Source organism: Coloeus monedula (genome assembly GCF_965178545.1).
Source record: "Coloeus monedula genome assembly, chromosome: 17".
In the NCBI taxonomy this organism is placed as follows: domain Eukaryota; kingdom Metazoa; phylum Chordata; class Aves; order Passeriformes; family Corvidae; genus Coloeus; species Coloeus monedula.
Genome location: NC_138797.1, coordinates 1,853,390 through 1,870,740, shown reverse-complemented (window position 1 = coordinate 1,870,740; position 17,351 = coordinate 1,853,390). Strand labels below are relative to the sequence as shown.

The 17,351-nt window shown below is 52.0% G+C and overlaps 1 protein-coding gene across 2 annotated transcripts in view; it reads left to right on the top strand.

Moving 5' to 3' along the window:
* Positions 1 to 17,351, top strand: part of RALY (RALY heterogeneous nuclear ribonucleoprotein) — a 118,041-nt gene that overhangs the window by 33,390 nt on the left and 67,300 nt on the right. For both annotated transcript variants that reach the window (XM_082292891.1, XM_082292890.1), the window contains exon 2: positions 7,182 to 7,266. The gene's annotated coding sequence lies outside the window, so the exon portion shown is untranslated. The remainder of the gene's footprint in view (positions 1 to 7,181; positions 7,267 to 17,351) is intronic.

Here is a 17,351-nt window from a genome sequence, read left to right as displayed (position 1 = left end):
GGCTTTAATTATTCTGTGATTCCAAGTGAAGGAAGAAAACCCCACACTCGATTACATCCAGCACATTGCACAATTTCTTTGTGTTTCACTGAGAGGGGGATGAGTTTGGGAGTTTATTCTCTTTTATTTAGAAGTACAGAATGATTTAGCACAATGCAAAATTAAATGTAACTTTGAATAAAGGTTCAAATGTTCTTTCATTTGCCAAGTGCTGGGATGAGCACACGATTCATGGTGTGGTACTTCAGTCATGCTGAATCCACCTTAGCATCCTTCTCTGCTTGTGCAGAGCCCTTGGATTAACGTAGTCCTGGATTTGGAGCCTCCTGAGTATCTTCACCCTGCCCCTTGTCACTGTCTTGGTTGGCTTGAGGGCTTAGCTGCTCTCCATGCCCTCTCCTTCCTGGCTGTGCTCTGAAGGGCTCTCTCAGACGCTCCCTTAGGCCTGGACTTCAGCTGAAGTGTGTGCAGGGCTCCCTGGGTAGGATTCAGGCTCTTTGTGGGTTCCAGATGTGCTGGAGCACTTTGGGTGGAGCACAAAAGCCCGGGAGCTGCAGCTGGGCAGTAGCACAGGTCTGCCCAGCACCGGGGCTGCCAGCCCTGCTCCCTGTGCTGTAAGCTGAGCTGGGATTGTTCCTGCTGCCAGCTGTGCCAGCCTGGCTGGCCTGAGCTCTGTTGTTTGTGCCCTGCTGACGCGTGTCCCTGTGGGATTGTATGACCTGTCCCTAGGGAGAGCCATGTGAGGGCACGGGCTGCTGGAAAGCCTCAGCACCCCTACTCCTGAATGGCTGTGGAGATGCAAGTTTGGCTCATCAAGGGGTCCCAAGGCAGGCAGGGACCAGGGGTGCTGGAGTGAGTCCCAGCAAGGCTGTCCCTGCATTCGCATCCCCACCTTGCAGGTGATGTGGTGGGAAGTGACACCTCAGGGTGGCAGAGGGTAATTATTTGGTCAGACAGATGAAAAGAAAGACAGAGCAGATGCTGGTGCTGGTTTTGGTCACCATAATCAGGCCCAGCTGCTCCTCAGGTCTCTGGGAAGATGGATCACTGCTGGGTGGTGCTTCTGTTCTGGGAGATTTTGACAGTTTGAGCTTTGCGCTGCTTGTCCTCTGCCAAGAGAGGGTGGTGTGGGCTTAGCAGAGAATCAGAAACCCCAGGATGGCTGGGGTTGGAGGGGCCTTAAAGCCCATCCAGTGCCACCCCCTGCCATGGACAGGGACACCTTCCACTATCCCAGAGTGCTCCAAGCCCCGTCCAACCTGGCCTTGGACACTGCCAGGGATCCAGGGGCAGCCACAGCTTCTCTGGGCACCCTGTGCCAGGGCCTCAGGATTGTGCTGTTATCCCACTGCACACCAGGCTGGCAGAAGGCACCGTGTGCTGCACAAGGCTTGGCTGATTTTCATTAAACCAGAACTATGTACAGATTTTGGGGGGCAGCCATACAGTTCCTTAAAAGAAGCTGCTGCTGGATTTTCCTGGGTGTTATTCCCTGCCCTCCCTGTGCAACTGGTGCTCCCCCGGCTCATAATTCTCTGTCCAAGTGCTGAGCTGAACAGCTGAGAGTTTTTGCATTTTTTAATGACTCTCTACTGTGCCTGAATTAATGGAAAAATGAACTGAAACCAAGATGAAGGTATTGAAGGGAGAGGATGACAAATTGGCTTTGGAGCATGGCAGCAACGAGCACTGTCAGGGGTTCACGCACTGACCTTTATCTAAACAGAACTGTGTGTAACAGATAAGAATATTTAACAATAATTAATGTCACATCAGCGCCGAGAACAAAATGACTACATCAAACGGGCAAGAAATCCACTGCAAATTACTCAAAAGAGAAATGTCAGCTCCTCCATATCTGCAACCTGCCTCGTGCTGATGGGGCTGGAATGAGCCGGAAGGGCACGCGAGGAGAGGAGCTATTAAAAATGATTTAGGGACTGGGTGATGTGTGCAGGAATGGAAACAGCAGCAGCTCTGCTGGACCAGAGTCGTGTACAATCAAACACCAAACCGAGCTGGTAATTGGGTGTGAGAGGAATGTGTACAAACCAATTATCCCCACTGCTGAAGTTCTGACAGGCTGCTCAGGGCTTCTCCTTCCTCTCCCGTGTTTCTCCGGGGTGTCCTGGTGTGCTGGGATTCAGCAGGCACTGCCCTGCTCTCACTGAGCCCCCCTTCATGTTTTATGGACAGGAAAAGCCGTCTGGCTGGGGATGTCGAGATGTTTTTCATTCCCTGTCCAAGCTGGGGTTGTCCCAGCTCCCCAGGAGCTGTGGGGGTGTCTGGGGCTGGCACGGTGCTTCACAGGCGGCGTCAGTGCTGGCGAGGGATGCAGGGAAAGCAGCTGGGCTCCAGGGGATGCCTGTGCTCTGTCTGGGACAGGGAGGGCACTGTGCCACCCCTCAGTTGATTTCAGAAGGAATGGTGGTCCATGGACCATTCTCCAGTGGGGATTTCATCAGTGTCATGACAACAGCAGCTGAGTGAGGAGAGGTTAACCCCCTCCTGACCTGCCTCCTGCTGCAGAGCACCCCTGGCCCTGGGCATTTCATACAGTCAGGGAATGAGTTGGTTTGGAAGGGCCCTTCAAACTCATCCCATCCACCCCCTGCCATGGGCAGGGACACCTTCCACTATCCCAGGTTGCTCCAAGCCCTGTCCAACCTGGCCTTGGACACTTCCAAGGATCCAGGGGCAGCCACAGCTTCTCTGGGCACCCTGTGCCACTCAACGTGCTCAGCCCAGACATTGTGAGAATATTGGGAATATCCAGCTAATGCACAAGCCTAGTAAAAAGCTTGACCAGGTTACATTTTTATTCTAAATGGACCTTTGTGCCCATCCTAATGAATTATTTCCTCACCATAAATTAATTTACTGGCATGGCAACATCTGGGAAATGTTATCAGCCTCAGTGGGTAGAGATGAGCACAGAGCTGGAGCCCAAGGTCATGAAAGGAGTCTGGGGAAGAGCCATGAGATGAGCTGCTCCTGAATCCCTTGGATTTTTGGCTGGTACAGTAAAGGCCAGTGCTGTCACCCACCCACAGTCCTGCTGCCCACTAATAAGTTCTGTTGTCAGCATTTTGCTGGTGGGAGGATGCAGCCAGGTGCCTCTGGATTAGCCAGGGTGTGTAAAATGGCTTTCCAGCTGGCCTGGTGACCTGACAGCAGGAGAGAATTCACAGGCAGAAGGTGGAGACATCAAGACATAAAATTAGGGACAATGGGGAGTTGTGTCTTTGCCCCTTTGAAGTGAAACAGGAAAACCTGTCCCTGCTCCTTGCCTGGGACGTGGTTTAGGGTTTCATATCTCCCTTACAGAAGATGCTCCTGTTTGCCTCATGCAAGGCACATCCTGCTCCCAGCCAGGCTCTTGGAGCAGGACAGTGTGAGACAGGTGGGAGCAGAGCCAGCTCCCAGCACAGTCCCCGAGCAGCGTCCTGGCTGAAGAGGTCGGTCAGGAAAAGTGTCTGATGTGCTGGGAGCTAAAGAAGCCCAGCCCAAGGTGGGATGAGCAGAGAAGTGATAATTGAAGGATCTAAGCAGCCTGCCCATGGCAGGGAGTTGGAACGAGACATTTTCAAGGTCCCTTCCAACCCAAACCGTGCTGTGATTCTGTGAGTATGGATCCACTGGGGAGAAAATGTGACATTAAAGATCACTTAAGACTGGAGCCAAACTGAGATCTTGCTTACAGTGAAAGGCTGTGAATTTGCATCAGAATACAGGAGCAGGGCTTTGACAGGACAGGCAGTTAATTAAAGTGCATCAATTAAATGGGGCTCCTCCTTCTTTTGTCTCCCATGGGAGGAGGTGCAGAAAAGGTACTTGTTAGAAAAATAGATTTCAATAAATCCACGGTGTTACAGATAACATCTGGAGAAGCACAAAGGGCAGGGACCTCTGCTCTGATGCTTCAGGCCTCTCTTTCCCAGGAGGAACACTCAAGCTTCCAGCTGAGCCACTCTACCTTTGGCGTGAAGTCAAATGGTTTGGTTTCTCCAGGATTCCTGCCAGTCTCTCCCAGTGTCTCCCAGTGCTCAGGGGTCATGCTCACCCCCTGGGCTTTTGCCCAGGAGAGGCTGGGGCACTATCAGATCCAAGCTCCCAGCTCACATGGAAAGCTGGAGAAGTTCTCAGCGCAGAGGGACACACGTGAGGATTCTGATTTGGGGCTTCTTCAGATGGAAAAGCCTCAGCCACAGAAGCTGTTTTGGGAAGGCTTGAGCCCACTGAGCTGCCTTGAACTCCATGGAGACTCCCCAGCAGCTCCGAAGATGAACTCCAGGTTTCCCTTTCCTTACAACGAGGAGCATAATGCATCCGTAAGCTCTCCTTGCCCTTCTTTGACTCTGCTCTCTGCAGGTCATCTGAAACCCTGAGCATTAAGGGGATTTATCACATTGCTCCTCCTGGTGCTGGAGCACAGAGAGAGGGGCTGGGAGACCCGAGGGAGAGCAGAAACCCTCTCCCACCTGACTCAGCTCCCAAGGCAGACATCAGCACCTTGATGTCTCTTGATCAGGGACAGGACCCCAGGGAATGGCTGGAGCCGTGTCAGGGCGGTTTAGGTTGGGTATCAGGATCACCTGAACCTTGGCTGTGCTGATGATTTTCCCTTCTCCCTCCTTGACTCCAGCACCAGCCCTGCCCCACAATTTCAGGGACCATTGCTGGGACCATTTCAGGGGCCATTCTCTTCCTTTCAAACCCCTTGGCTTCCCTGAGATGCCATTTCTCTTTACCCATTTCAAAAGTCAATTTGTCAGAGAAGTTTGAGGGGAGAGAGCAAGAGAGAACCCAAAGGGAACAGGAGTTTTGAAGTTGCACCACCTGATTCTCTCTGAGGCACACTGCTGGTGTCAGCCCTTTTTATGGACATGCGGAGCTGGTGCCATCTCACACCTGCTCCACACTTGTTCTTAAATGACACATAATTATGATAGGCACTGCAAAGATGGAGCTTTATCCCCAACTAAATGGCATTTCGTGTCTTCCATCTCCTGCCCCAGCTGAGGAGCAAATCCCTGGAGAGCAAGATCTTTAACACAGTAGGAGGTGCCTGCAAAATTAAAAGGTGAGCTTGTTTGCTAGAAGAAAATCAGTGCTGATTCCTGGTGTTTCCAGAACAGTGGGCTTGTGTGTGATGCCCTGGGAGTGTTTTCAGGTGGCTGGAAGTGCTGATGGCAGGATCCCAGGTCAGATGCCAGAGCATTCCATGTGGGATAGCTGCTGCTCGGAGGTGTCTGGATGCCGCTCCAGCACTGGGATTTACTTTTGCTCTTTTCTTTTCCTGGAGTCCCCAGTTGATCCTGGTGTCAGTGGCACAGCCCAGGGGAGGGAGAGAGGCAGCCCTGGCCCCATGTGTCCATCCTGCAGCCCTTTGGCTGAGCAGGAAGGGCACTTCTTGGAAACCCCCCCCAAAAAACCCCATCTTCTTACAAGTCTCTGCCCTCAGCAGTGGGTATGGAATCGTGGCTTTAGGGAGGTGAGGAGGTGTTTTTGTCAGGGTGTGATGCTGGGGTGACACTCACTGTGCTGTGTTGGACACCACACTCCAACCCCACGGCTGTGCTGGGCACGTTCCCTTTGCTGCTCCATCGAAGTTCAGCCCAGTGTGTGGAGTCCCTGCCCAGGGATGAGTCCTGGGTTCTGAAGGGTCTGTGATAAATCTTAGTCAGTATCTGCACTGTTCCATCCCTTCTTCCCTCCCCCAGCTCCCTCGGAATGCCATCCAGCCCTGTGATTTATTGCCCTTCATTGCGTTTCATTTGCTCTTGGAGAACTTCTGTTTAATTTTTATGCCCGTTACCATTCAGGGAGAGAAGGGAAAGGCTTGGGGAGCCCAGAGTGAAAATAAACCAGCACATTTCAGTGCAGTTACTTTGTTCAAAAGATGCTGTGTTTTGGCAGAGTGCTTGCCTCCATTCTCCTTCACTTTTGCATTGTGGGTTGAAGTAATTCTACAAAAATCGTGGGATGGGGCACTCGATGGATCAACTCCAGCCTTGCAGGGGCTGGGCTCAGCTGCTTTTGCTGCCCGAATTCCATAGGACTTGCATGGTAAAGGGGAATTCAGTGTAAGAGCAGGGAATGGCCTTAAACTGAAGGAGAGTAGATTTAGGTTAGAGATTAGGCCCTGGCACAGGGTGCCCAGAGCAGCTGTGGCTGCCCCTGGATCCCTGGCAGTGCCCAAGGCCAGGCTGGACATTGGGGCTTGGAGCAGCCTGGGATAGTGGGAGGTGTCCTTTTTTCAGCTCCCTTGATTTTGCTCTTGGTGAGGTTTTTCTGTGGCACCTCTTGGCTGCTTTCACTCCAGGTTATCAGTCAACTTCTTAGACCTCACCCAGGTCTAACTTACCATCCTTAGGGGCACAAAGGGCTGAGCATCCATGCTCTGCACCCTTCCCTGTGAGGAGCAGCACTGGACACCCTGTCTGGACCAACACCGCTGCTCCAGGAGCTTCTGCCTGGGGGTGCTGAGGGTGACCCAGTCAAGAAATACCTTAGAAAGTCCTGCAGTTTCCACTTCTGAATCCTGGGTATGGTCCCACCTGGCACATCTCTCATGCTGGGCAGGTCAGCCAGGTATGTCAGCCATGGCAGGGAAAGGAAAACACCTTAATTTGAAGTTCCAGGGGGATTCGGGGCATCTCGGGGGATGCAGGGGAACTGATTTAAAGCACAACATTTCAATTCCATCAAGGAATAGTTTCAAGTTGGCCCAACCCAAAGTAAAATCTTCCGTTTCAAAAGCACATTTTTCAAATATTAAATAAATAAATAAACAAAACTATGAAAAAGTTTTGCTCTGGGATATTTCACTTTGAAGAAACTCTGTTTTTTCCCTGAGCAAATCCCAGCCATCGTGACCAAAAATCCCTGCCTGCCTCTATCCTTGTTCTCTGCCAGCATTAACCTGATGAAGCAGTTTTTGTGGGATTTCTGGTGCCTGAGCCAGCCTGAACCACCCCCCAAAGTGCTCAGCCTTGGGAACATAACCACCTCTGTCTGCTCCGCTTCCAGCTCCGTGCTAAGCAGCTCAGAGTCTTAGCTCAGAAAGTCCCGGCTCTGATCCTTGCAGACAGCAGCAGCTTTGCTTTCCGGCACTGCACACCCTCCCAGAAAGTCGTGGATTATCTGCTTACCCTCCCTCCATGTCCTGGTTCCTGCAGGGTGAAGAAGCACAGAGAGGAGCTGCGCCTGCTCCCGCTCTGGGAACGGGGTGAGCGACAAAGCCCAAGTGCCCGGCCAGCCCTGGTGAGTGACCGTGTCTCCGTGTGCTCTTGGGTGTGAGGAGTGGTGGGGGAGATGCCTGTGATTCCCAGCTGTGGGACTCAGTGGTGGGATTTGGGGCAGGAGAGGTACAGCTGCCTTCGTTCTGGGATCGGTCTGAGGATTCCTCCCTTGGAGGCTGCTGGGAGAGGCTGATTTTCCCTCCCCCTGGCCTAGTGTGGGTGTTCAGGGAGTCAGAGGTTGATGGATTTGCTGAGCACCTGTCCCTGGTGCTGTTGGGGATGGAATCAGGAGCACCTTAACTGCAGGCAGGTGGTGGAGTCCCCACCCCTGGAGGTGCCCGGGGAAAGTCTGGATGTGGCACCCAGTGCCATGGTCTGGTTGACAAGGTGGTGTTGGGTCAGAGGCTCGACCCAGTGATCTCAAAGGTCTGTCCCAGCCTAATTCTATGGTTCTGTGAGTCTGTTATTACACCCTGTGGGTTGTTCTGGACACGAGTTTGGGCATGTCTGCATTTTAGATTCACTGCTTGTGGTGCTTCTGAAGGTTCTGTCTGCGGTTTGTCATGGTGGAGGTGAAAACAAGCGTGACTTGTGAGTAAGCTGGAGGTGGACTCTGCTCCTGACTCCCCTGTGCACATCCCAGAGCAAGGGGGTGGAAGTGCTGCCCGTGGAGAATGCTGTGCTTGGGGCAGGCGAGGTGCAGAGCTGGTGTGTGGGGGCTGGGTGTGCCCAGAGTTTGGTCAAACCTCTGGTGCTGCCTCTGCACAGGGGGAGCAGAGCAGGCAGCCCCTGGCACATGGGCTGGGAGGAAACATTCCCCTGGTATTTCCTGGAGCACCAGCACGCTGGGACTGTGTTTGTCAGTGCTCAGGCCAGGACGGAGGAGTTCCTCATCCCCAAAGGGTACTGGGGTGTCCTCAGGTCACAGTTTAGGAAGATAACCAACTCCAAATGCCAGCAGACTGTCAGGACATGAGTTTAACAACCCCCAGACCTAGCTTGGCCAGGGGGGCTGAGCTGAAAGCACCTCTGTGAAGAAGAGGTTTCATGGAGGGATGGGAAGGGATTTAGGAACTGGTCCAGTGGCAGCATGACCTAAGGGTTGGGAAATGCTGGCCTGGGAATGACTGTGGCTGTTGGAAACTTGCTGTGCTTCCTGAGCAGTGAGGGCTGGAGCTGGGAGGGCTCTGCCTGCTCTGCTGGGAGTTTTGTTGAGGTGAGAATGGATCAGCAGGGAGTAAAACCTCGAGTTTGCTTCAGCAGAGGGTAAAGAGTTCAGGGTGTCCTCGTTCTGTGCTCAACTCATGGCAGGAAGATGCAGCAGTGTAAAGTTTTCAACAGTGGATTTTCTCTTCCAGTTCCTGGGCAGATGGATGAAAGCAGAAATTACAGATTAACAGGGTGGTTAAGGAAGGGATCTTAAAAACCATCCAGTTCCACTCCCTACCATGAACAGGGACACCTTCCACTATCCCAGCTTGCTCCAAGCCCTGTCCAAGCTGGCCTTGGGCACTTCCAGGGACGGGGTTCTCAGTTTCCAGTTCAGCAGGGTTTGCAGAACTCACATTTTAATTGGTATCACGGTTGGAGTTTTACTTTGGAACTTGCAGAGAAGAAAGGAAAAATAAATGCGATCAGATAAAAGTTCTTATCACAGAGGCAGGAGCTCTGCTGTTGTGTGATGGACCCCCAGAGATACCACACACAGTAAATAAGGATCTTAGTTGGAAATCTAATCCAGGAAACTCCAAATAACAGCAGGGAAAAGATTCACTGAACTTCTTCAAATCAAAATGAGGCAGTTGAGGGAGAAAGGGAACTTGGGTTTCATCAGATTTGTCCAAAACCATTTTCTGTTCCAGCTTAGTGTACCTGTGGTGGTAGGGAGGATATTTTGACACAAAATATTCTGGCACACAGATACGTTGAGCAAATGACCTGGCTAAAAACCCTTTTGTGCATGACTAAGACAGCTCCTGTGCCCTAATTCCATAGACCAGAATTTAACTCAGCAAATGAAATTGCAGGATTTGGCAGCATTGAAGAAATACATGTTTTTTACTTCGAAGATACTTTTATTAAGAACACTGCAAGAAATTTTTCCAGGTTTTGTTTTGGCTGTTGGCATATCCACTAGAGTTTTAAAGTGTGGACCCTTCTTTTTGTACAAGGGAGAGGAAGTAAGGGGAGGAAGTCTTTTATCCAACAAGTTCTTCCCTTTCTCAGGACTCCTGAGCCCCTGAACACTGCTGGCTGATCAGTTGCTCTTTCATTTTTCACTTCTGCCTGCACTTACTGGTGGCACACAGAATAAAGGTTGATTCCAGAAGGAGCTGCAGAGCTCCCTGTTCCTTGGGAAATATATCAGTGGGGAAATATCTGTCATTCAGGCAATGGGAGAGGAACACAGAGAGCGACTGGAGAACAAGGAAGGCTGATGAAAATGCCCATTACTCCAGGAATGCAGGGAAATTGTTGGAAATAGCTGGTACTGAGTCCATCCTTACAGGGCTGGGAGTGCCCCGTAATGAGAGGACACAGAGCATCCTTAGGTGGCTCAGCAAAAATGGGATGGCTGAAATTTCCTGGCTGTCTCAGAAGAAGCCCAGGGTGGAGGGGGCCAGCAGGGCTCTGAGCACAGATAAATCCAGACTCTAATCACCTGCTCAGGTCGTTACCAGCTCGGGCAGTTCCTGTCCTGCCAGGATTAGGGGGGCCCTGGCGGCCCTTTAAGCTACAATCTGTGTGACCTTCTTAGCACCCCGTGGGCCAAGGAAGGAAGCGATGTAACAGGTTCTTAATTTAGAGAGCACCAGGTCAGGAGGAGGTTGCAGATCCTGGAACCCAGTGGGGGCAGGAGCTGGGAAGGGCTGCAGGACGTGACCCTCACAGGGCTCGTGGTCAAGCCTAAAAAAAGCCAAACTCTGGGATTGAGTTCCCCTCTGTGCCTAAGGTGCCTCTGTCAAGGGATGGGTGGTTGGATCACTCAGGTTGGAACTCATTCCAGAGGCCCCACAGGTGTCGTGAACCATCAGAAACCATCAGGCTGTGGAGGACACGAGCAGAAATTCCCCCCAAAACACACTCTCCCCAGTCTTTATCTGCTGTAAAAAAATTCACAGACACAGTTAAAGCTCACATTCTGAGTAGGCTCCCTGGAAGGACTGCCCTTGTCTGTGCTGGGAATGCTCTCACGGCTCGTGCAGTACTCGGGGGTGGTTGGCTGGAGGATGTTCCCAAGGGTCTGGGAGAGGTTTTGGCTGGGACAGGTTCACTCTTGTCCCGTGGGAGTGAGCTGTGGAGCCCACCTGGCAAAGGTAGGGTGGGAGGAGAGCTCTCCTCACACAGAGATGCCGGTCCCTGACCACTCTCTGCAGGGAAGCAGGTGAGTTTTGGGATGTTCTTGGCACAGTCTGTAGTGAAAGCAAAGCGCAGAATCCCACAATGGCTTGGTGTGGAAGGGACCTTAAAGCCCACCCAGTGCCACCCCTGCCATGGGCAGGGACACCTCCCACTGTCCCAGGCTGCTCCAAGCCCCCTCCAAGCTAGCCTTGGACGCTCCCAGCATGAGGGGTTGTTTTGTTTGAGGATGATTAGGGGTCATTTAGCGTTCCCACACACCAGGAGTGGGGTCTGCAGGCTCAGCTCTGAGTGTTGTCCAGGGGTGGAGCCATCCCCTCCCTGTGCCCCCACTGCGTGGGGGAGCTGAGCTGGGCTGGCTGGGAGCTGGGACCCAGGCAGTCCCAGCAAGGATCAGCTTTTCCAGTGAGAGCCAAGTCCTGACACACTGAGCTGCCATTTTTGATGCTGAAGCCTTAGGAGCAGGACACTGGATGAGTGAGGGAAGAGGAGCTGCTAATTAACCCATTACAAACACCCTTGTGGCTCTGTCCCTGGGCTTACTGGGGCTTGGAAATAAGCAAATGAACTGCAGATGAGCTGCCTGAAGCTCTCAGCTGCTCTGCCCAGGCAATAGGAGAGATGCCAAGTGATGGATGCAGGACAGAACCCTCCTGCTTAGGACCTTGATGGTGAGTGGAAGGTTGTGTGGCTCAACAGGAATCTGGGAAGAGCAGAGGACTGGGTGTTATTTAAGGGATGTAAGGCTGAACAGAAAATCAGCAGAATCATGTTTGATTCCTCAGACATGAGTTCCCCCAGCAAACACAATGCAGTGCTTTGCACCACACCTGCTTTGGGATGGAAAACCTGGAGAAAGCACAGAAACTCGAGCACATGTGGAACTGTAAACCTGTACATTCAGGCAAAGCTATGCTCAAAGAAAGCCATGGGTTAAAATAACACCTATCCAATGATTCATCTCTAGAGCTGAGATGGTTTTCTGTGATCAACCCAAATGTTTGATTCTTTGAAGAGCTGAGCAAGCGGTTCATAATGAACACTCAGTTTTCTGCAAATCTTGATCTTATTGAAATACAATATCGATTTAAATTATCTGACTGGGGGATTTTTGGTTTTCCTTTTTCACTCCTGGATTTCCTTTTCGAAATCATCTGTTTCTCAGAGCTTCTCGAGACTTGGAGGTTAATTCAGCTTAAGGTAGTGCGTGAATGGAAAATGTAAAATCTTTTCCCAAATAACTGCTTGTGCAAACACCAGACAGATGATAGCACGAGTCCCTTCCTCTGCCGTGGCTGTGCTCAAACTTTGGGTGAAAGTGAAGTGGCAGAACATCCTCTCCTGACTGGGTGCAGCTTTCTGGCTGCATCCCTGAGTTCTGGAGCTGGAATGTGAGTCAGAAAGGAGGGAGTCCAAGGGGTGCCTTAAAATGAAGGTACAAAAATAGATCTCCCTGCACGTCTTTTCTCAGCTTCCCCTTACAAGGGTGTATTGATGTGTGCTGGATGGGATATGATGGCTCTGGCCTTGGCAGATGCATCAGACACGATGTGTGAGCATGGATTTTAGGGGGTTTTTTAAGGAGACAGATAAGGGTTAGCAGGAAATGCAGAAGAGGTAAACAGTGAGGTGGCCACAGTCCTTCATCTGTAGGAATCCAGGCCTGAGATTTGCTTCCAGCTCGGCCTGAACTGGAGATTGCAGGAAATGAGCCAAAAAGTTGCTTATTTTGCCATTTCATCATTAGATGTGCTGCTTCCGTGAGGCACTGACCTTTCACAGGCAGTGCTGTGACAAAAGATGTGGGGAAGCCTCAGGGACCTTGTGCTGCCTGGAGAGGTTGGGCTGTGCCATCCAGAGGATGGGAGATGATGCCACAAGCCCTGTGTTTATGATGAGCTGTCTGAGGTAGGGTGTCGGGGTTTTTTTCTGCTAAAATCCTTTCTTTTTAGTTTCTTCCTGAGAATGGAGGTTCCATTGGAAAAACAGGGTCAGTGGATCAGTGGGGCTGGCCTTGGGATGTGCTGGGCAAGCTCGGAGGACTGATGTGGGTCCCCAGCTTTCCTCTGGTAGGTGAACTCTGTAGAGGCTCCCCAGGGAATGGGCACGGCCCCGAGGCTGCCAGAGCTCCAGGAGCATTTGGGCAGCACTGCCAGGGATGCCCAGGGTGGGGTTGTTGGGGTGTCTGTGCAGGGCCAGGAGCTGGGCTGGATGATTCTGTGGGTCCCTTCCAGCTCAGGACATTCCATGATTCTTTGGGACAAACACTTGATCATGGGCTGTTCCCACCCCCCTTCCCAGGGGAGAGATGCAAAGGGACCAGGGCAGCCTTGGTCTCTTGCCTGTTTTTCCTGTTGTACTGGGGGAAAAGCCTTGTAATCAAACCTTGTTCCATTCCCCCACACCTATCCCTAAAAGCCTGGCCTTGCTGTGCTGTGTGAAGCCAGGACACCTGCACCCTGTTCACCTTCCATGGGTTATCTCGCAAGAGAATCTTGGAATCATTACGGTGGGAAAGGACCTCCAAGATCATCAAGTTCAACCCTTAACTCAGCACTGCCAAGCTTATCACTAACCATGTCCCCAAGTGCCACATCCACATGTTTTTTGGATACTTCCATGGATGGTGACTCCACCACTGCCCTGGGCAGCCTCTTCTGATGCTTGACCGCCCTTTTAATGAAGAGATTTCCCCCCATAGCCAATCTGAATCCCCCCTGGCACAACTTGAGGCCTTTTTCTCTTGTCCTGTCCCTTGTTTCCCGGGAGCAGAGCCCAGGGAGTTGTGGAGAGCCAGAAGAACCCCCCTCCTTTCCCCTCTCTTTACATCACAGCTTCCCTGAGCCTGTCTCTGCTGCCTGTTAGGAGTGGGGTGCAATGAACCATCCCTCAGCTTCCCACAGTTCTGGTCCGAAGCCAAGGAGAAGTTTGTCAGGGCAGGGAGAGGTTTGTGGGCCACTGAGCTTTCTCTGCTGTTGTTAATTATCCATCACTTCTTGCCCTACTTTCCCTCCAAGCCTTCCCTGCCTGCTCAGTGTCCGCTGGGGCTCAGCAGAGTCCCTGTGCTGCTCTGGGCTGGGTGGCTCAGCCCCACAGAGATGTTCTGAATCTGTTCCTTGTCCGGCTTTGCCTGTCACTGTCTGTGCCTTGATCTTCCTTGTACCTAGATCCAAAAAGTCTGCTTCATTCTTTTTTTTTTTTCCCCCATTTGCTTGTCACAGCTTTGAATGCCTTTATTATTCCTTCTTCCCTCCTCTGGCAGAGGTGTCTCTGCTTATAATCTTCTTAGCACTGAGGCAGCCTGTTCATTTCAAAGAAAGCTGCTTTAAAGGCAGGTGTGAGCCAGACTTGGCCGATTCTTTCTTTTCCCCTGTGGCTTGAAGGGCCTGAAAATATTCCTGTAATCATTTCACAGAATCCCAGAATGGTTTGGGTTGGAAGGGAGCTTAAAGCTCCTCTCATTCCACCCCTGCCACGGCAGGGACACCTTCCACTGTCCCTGGTGATTCAGGGAATGGGCTGCAGGGCTTTGGGCTGGCCCCATGCAGCTCTTGGACGGTGGGCCCAGGACACAAATGGGACTTCAGGCAAGTTCCCCATGCTCGAGGGAGGTGCCTGAGCTGTTCTCTCTCCACCCAGGCCTTGTCCAGCCCTGGCTCTCCCAGTGCATGGCACTGCTGTGTTCACAGTGCAGCAGCTCCGTGTCCAAGGGCTCAGCCCAGGGCAGTCCTGGAGGGAAGCAGGGTGTCCCCCTGTGCACTCACACCTGCCATTCAAGCCCTGATGGCTGCTGGACCAGCAGGGATGTGGATGTGAGGCTGTGCTTGTCCTGTGGCCTCACCCAAATGCTGCCTGTCCCACCAGCCTGCAGAAGGCAGCGGGATGCATCCACCCCATGGATGGGCCAAACTGGGCTGCAGCAGCCAGGGCTGGTGAATTCTGCTCAGGAGCTGGGGGATGCCTGCAGGGATGGCTGCAGGGAGCCTGGGGATGCATTTGGGAGAGCCAGGGGGGAGTCCTGGGGGCAGCCAGCTCCAGTCTGCCCTGCCCAGCCCTTCCCTGTGTCTGTGCAGACAGTGGGGAACACACCCAGGGAAAATGCCCCACCCTGCAGCAGCCCCGTGTCCCTCCCGTGGGGCAGAGGGGCAGGGGACAGCAGCAGGCAGATGGAGGGACCCTGCTGCATTTTGGCTACAGAAGCCAAGGAGTGAAGTTTGCTATGCCAGCACCTCCTTCTGCAGGAGATTTCTTTTCTTCTCCGATGCTTTGCTGCTTCTCAGAGTCTGGAAATGCATCTGTGTTGTTCACCTGACCCTTCCATGCGGTCACAGCCTTTACAGCCTCTGCCTTGGCTCCTATTACACTTCCCAAAGCCTCTTCATTGCCTGGCTCCTCTAATCTCTCCAGAAGCACCCATGTTTTATGCCTTGGTTATGCCTCCCTTCCTTTTAATTAATTTTTTACAGTGCCTTGCTCGTCCCCATTGCCCTTTTTGATTTAATTTATTGCTCACTAGCCATCACAGCACTTGGGCAAGCCTTTAATTTATCTCTTCCTGTGTTCCGTGCCCCCCCTCTGTCCTCTCCCAATATTGATTTCTCCAGTTTGATTTCACCCTGCGCTTTCCAGCGTCATCTCCCACCCTTCCCTCCCACTCAGAACTGCTTGGATGAGTTTCCCCCCCCCTCCCCCTCATTAGTGACCTTGCTGCATTGTAATTCCTGGCCTAACAGGGCTGGGATTGCTGCTTGTTGCATCCCCCACTTCCTTGGGCTTGGCTTCCACCCCAAATGTCTCAAAATTAACTCTGGCTAATTCCCATCCCATTGCTGTGCTAAGGTAAAGGTCCTTTCCCAGATGGAAGGGCCTGATGGCCATGACCTGGTGTAGCTTCTCTGCTGAGTTTCCTGCAGGCAGGGAGGTGTTCCAGGGACACGGATGGGTCAGACTTCACTTGGTTCCAGCTCTGAGCAAGGAGGGAAGTCTGTGCTCCCAGCAGCTCTTTGTTCCTGCCATTATGCTGGAGATGGGGAGGTGCAGCCAAACCTGCCGTGGGGAGGCCTGGCTGCCCCCAGCCCAGCTCTCCCGCTGCTCTGGAGCTTTTTCCTGCTCTGCATTTAAACTGTGAGGAAACTGTGGAAGGAAAGAGGGATTAATTACTTTTCTTCTGCCTTTTAGCTGCCCTGTGGCTGCCACAGTCCAGCTCCCCAGAGCTCGGACAAAGAGGGAACCCCCAGATTTGCTTCATGGCTGTGAGGAATTGAGGGCTTTTATTGGCCACCATAAATGGTCCATTTACTTAGAGAGCAGTCCCTGCCATTACCACAACGGCTTTGGAAAGCACAGTACTGCAGAGACTCAGGTTGTTTTGTCATCTGTGGCCATGTGATTTGTCAGCTGAGCCCAGAAGTGGGAAAGGGGTCAGAGGATGGGAACCATATGTTTGTTAAAAACACACAGCAAGGCAAGATCGTGAGCTGTTACTTGCTCTCCTGTAGAACAGGCACAAAACACAGCAGGCTGAGGCTCAAAATAATGGTTATCTACATAGTTCCCTGTTCCTGCTAAAAAATACTTTGGTTAGAGCTGTGCTTGTAAATGGGATTTCCATTTTCATGGGATATTGTGTCACTGAGCTGGTTCTGTCTGATGGAGAACCAGGCTGTATAAAGGGGGTTGAAACTGGCTTTGGCAATGGACATGGTTGGATATCATGCCTTTGGATATTGGGAAAAGGTTCTTCTCCCAGAGGGCACTGCCCAGGCTCCCCAGGGAATGGGCACGGCCCTGAGGCTGCCAGAGCTCCAGGAGCTCTCAGGGATGCCCAGGGTGGGGTTGTTGGGGTGTCTGTGCAGGGCCAGGAGCTGGACTGGATGATCCCTGTGGATCATCCCTCCCAGCTCAGGGATATTCCATGATCCTGTCATTCCACCTCCTGACTCCCAGGGCATCAAAGTGGTAATCCCTTGAGTGTAACAGCCCTGGGATATTATCACCTTATGGAAAATGAGGGAATACAAAGGGCACTGCATGGGTCATGTAAAGTTTTGAAGATCTCAGGCAGACTCAGAGGAGCCAAGGGAACATTGCTGGTTTAATTGGTGGCTGGTTATAAATACTTGTAGTTCCACAGTGGGGTATTGGCATGGTTAGATTGGTTAGGGAATAAAATGTGGGAACTGTAGGGTTGAAATGCCCATGGCCTGGAGGAGCTGGCTGCTGCACTCAGCAGAGGTGTGTAGGAAACCTGGGAACATTGACTTTATTCTATTAACTCTCTTTTAATCTTTTCTCTTCCTCGTTCTCCCTATTTCCCATTCTCCCCTCTTCAGCTGAGTTTGGCACTGCAGCTAGGATCACCCTCTAACTCCTGAAGGTAGGTCAGTTCCCTGATGCTGTCAGGGAAATCTGTAGGTGTCTGTGAGGTGCTGGCCCTTTTTCCAAATTAAGAAGCTCTTCTTGTCCATCTTTGACAACTTTTACCAATGCACGAGAAAAGGAGAGCGGCTCCCTTCTCCCTCTGTCTCCAGATCCAGAAATACCCTTTTTTCATGGAGGAACAGCCCCCCATCCTACCCACCCTTACCTTACCCTGCTTTTTACAAAGGTGTGGAGTGATAGGAAAAAGGGGAGAGGCTTTAAGCTTAAGGAGGTCAGGGATAGGTGGGGTATTGGGAGGGAATTCTTCCCTGTGAGGGTGGGGAGGCCCTGGCACAGGGTGCCCAGAGAAGCTGTGGCTGCCCCTGG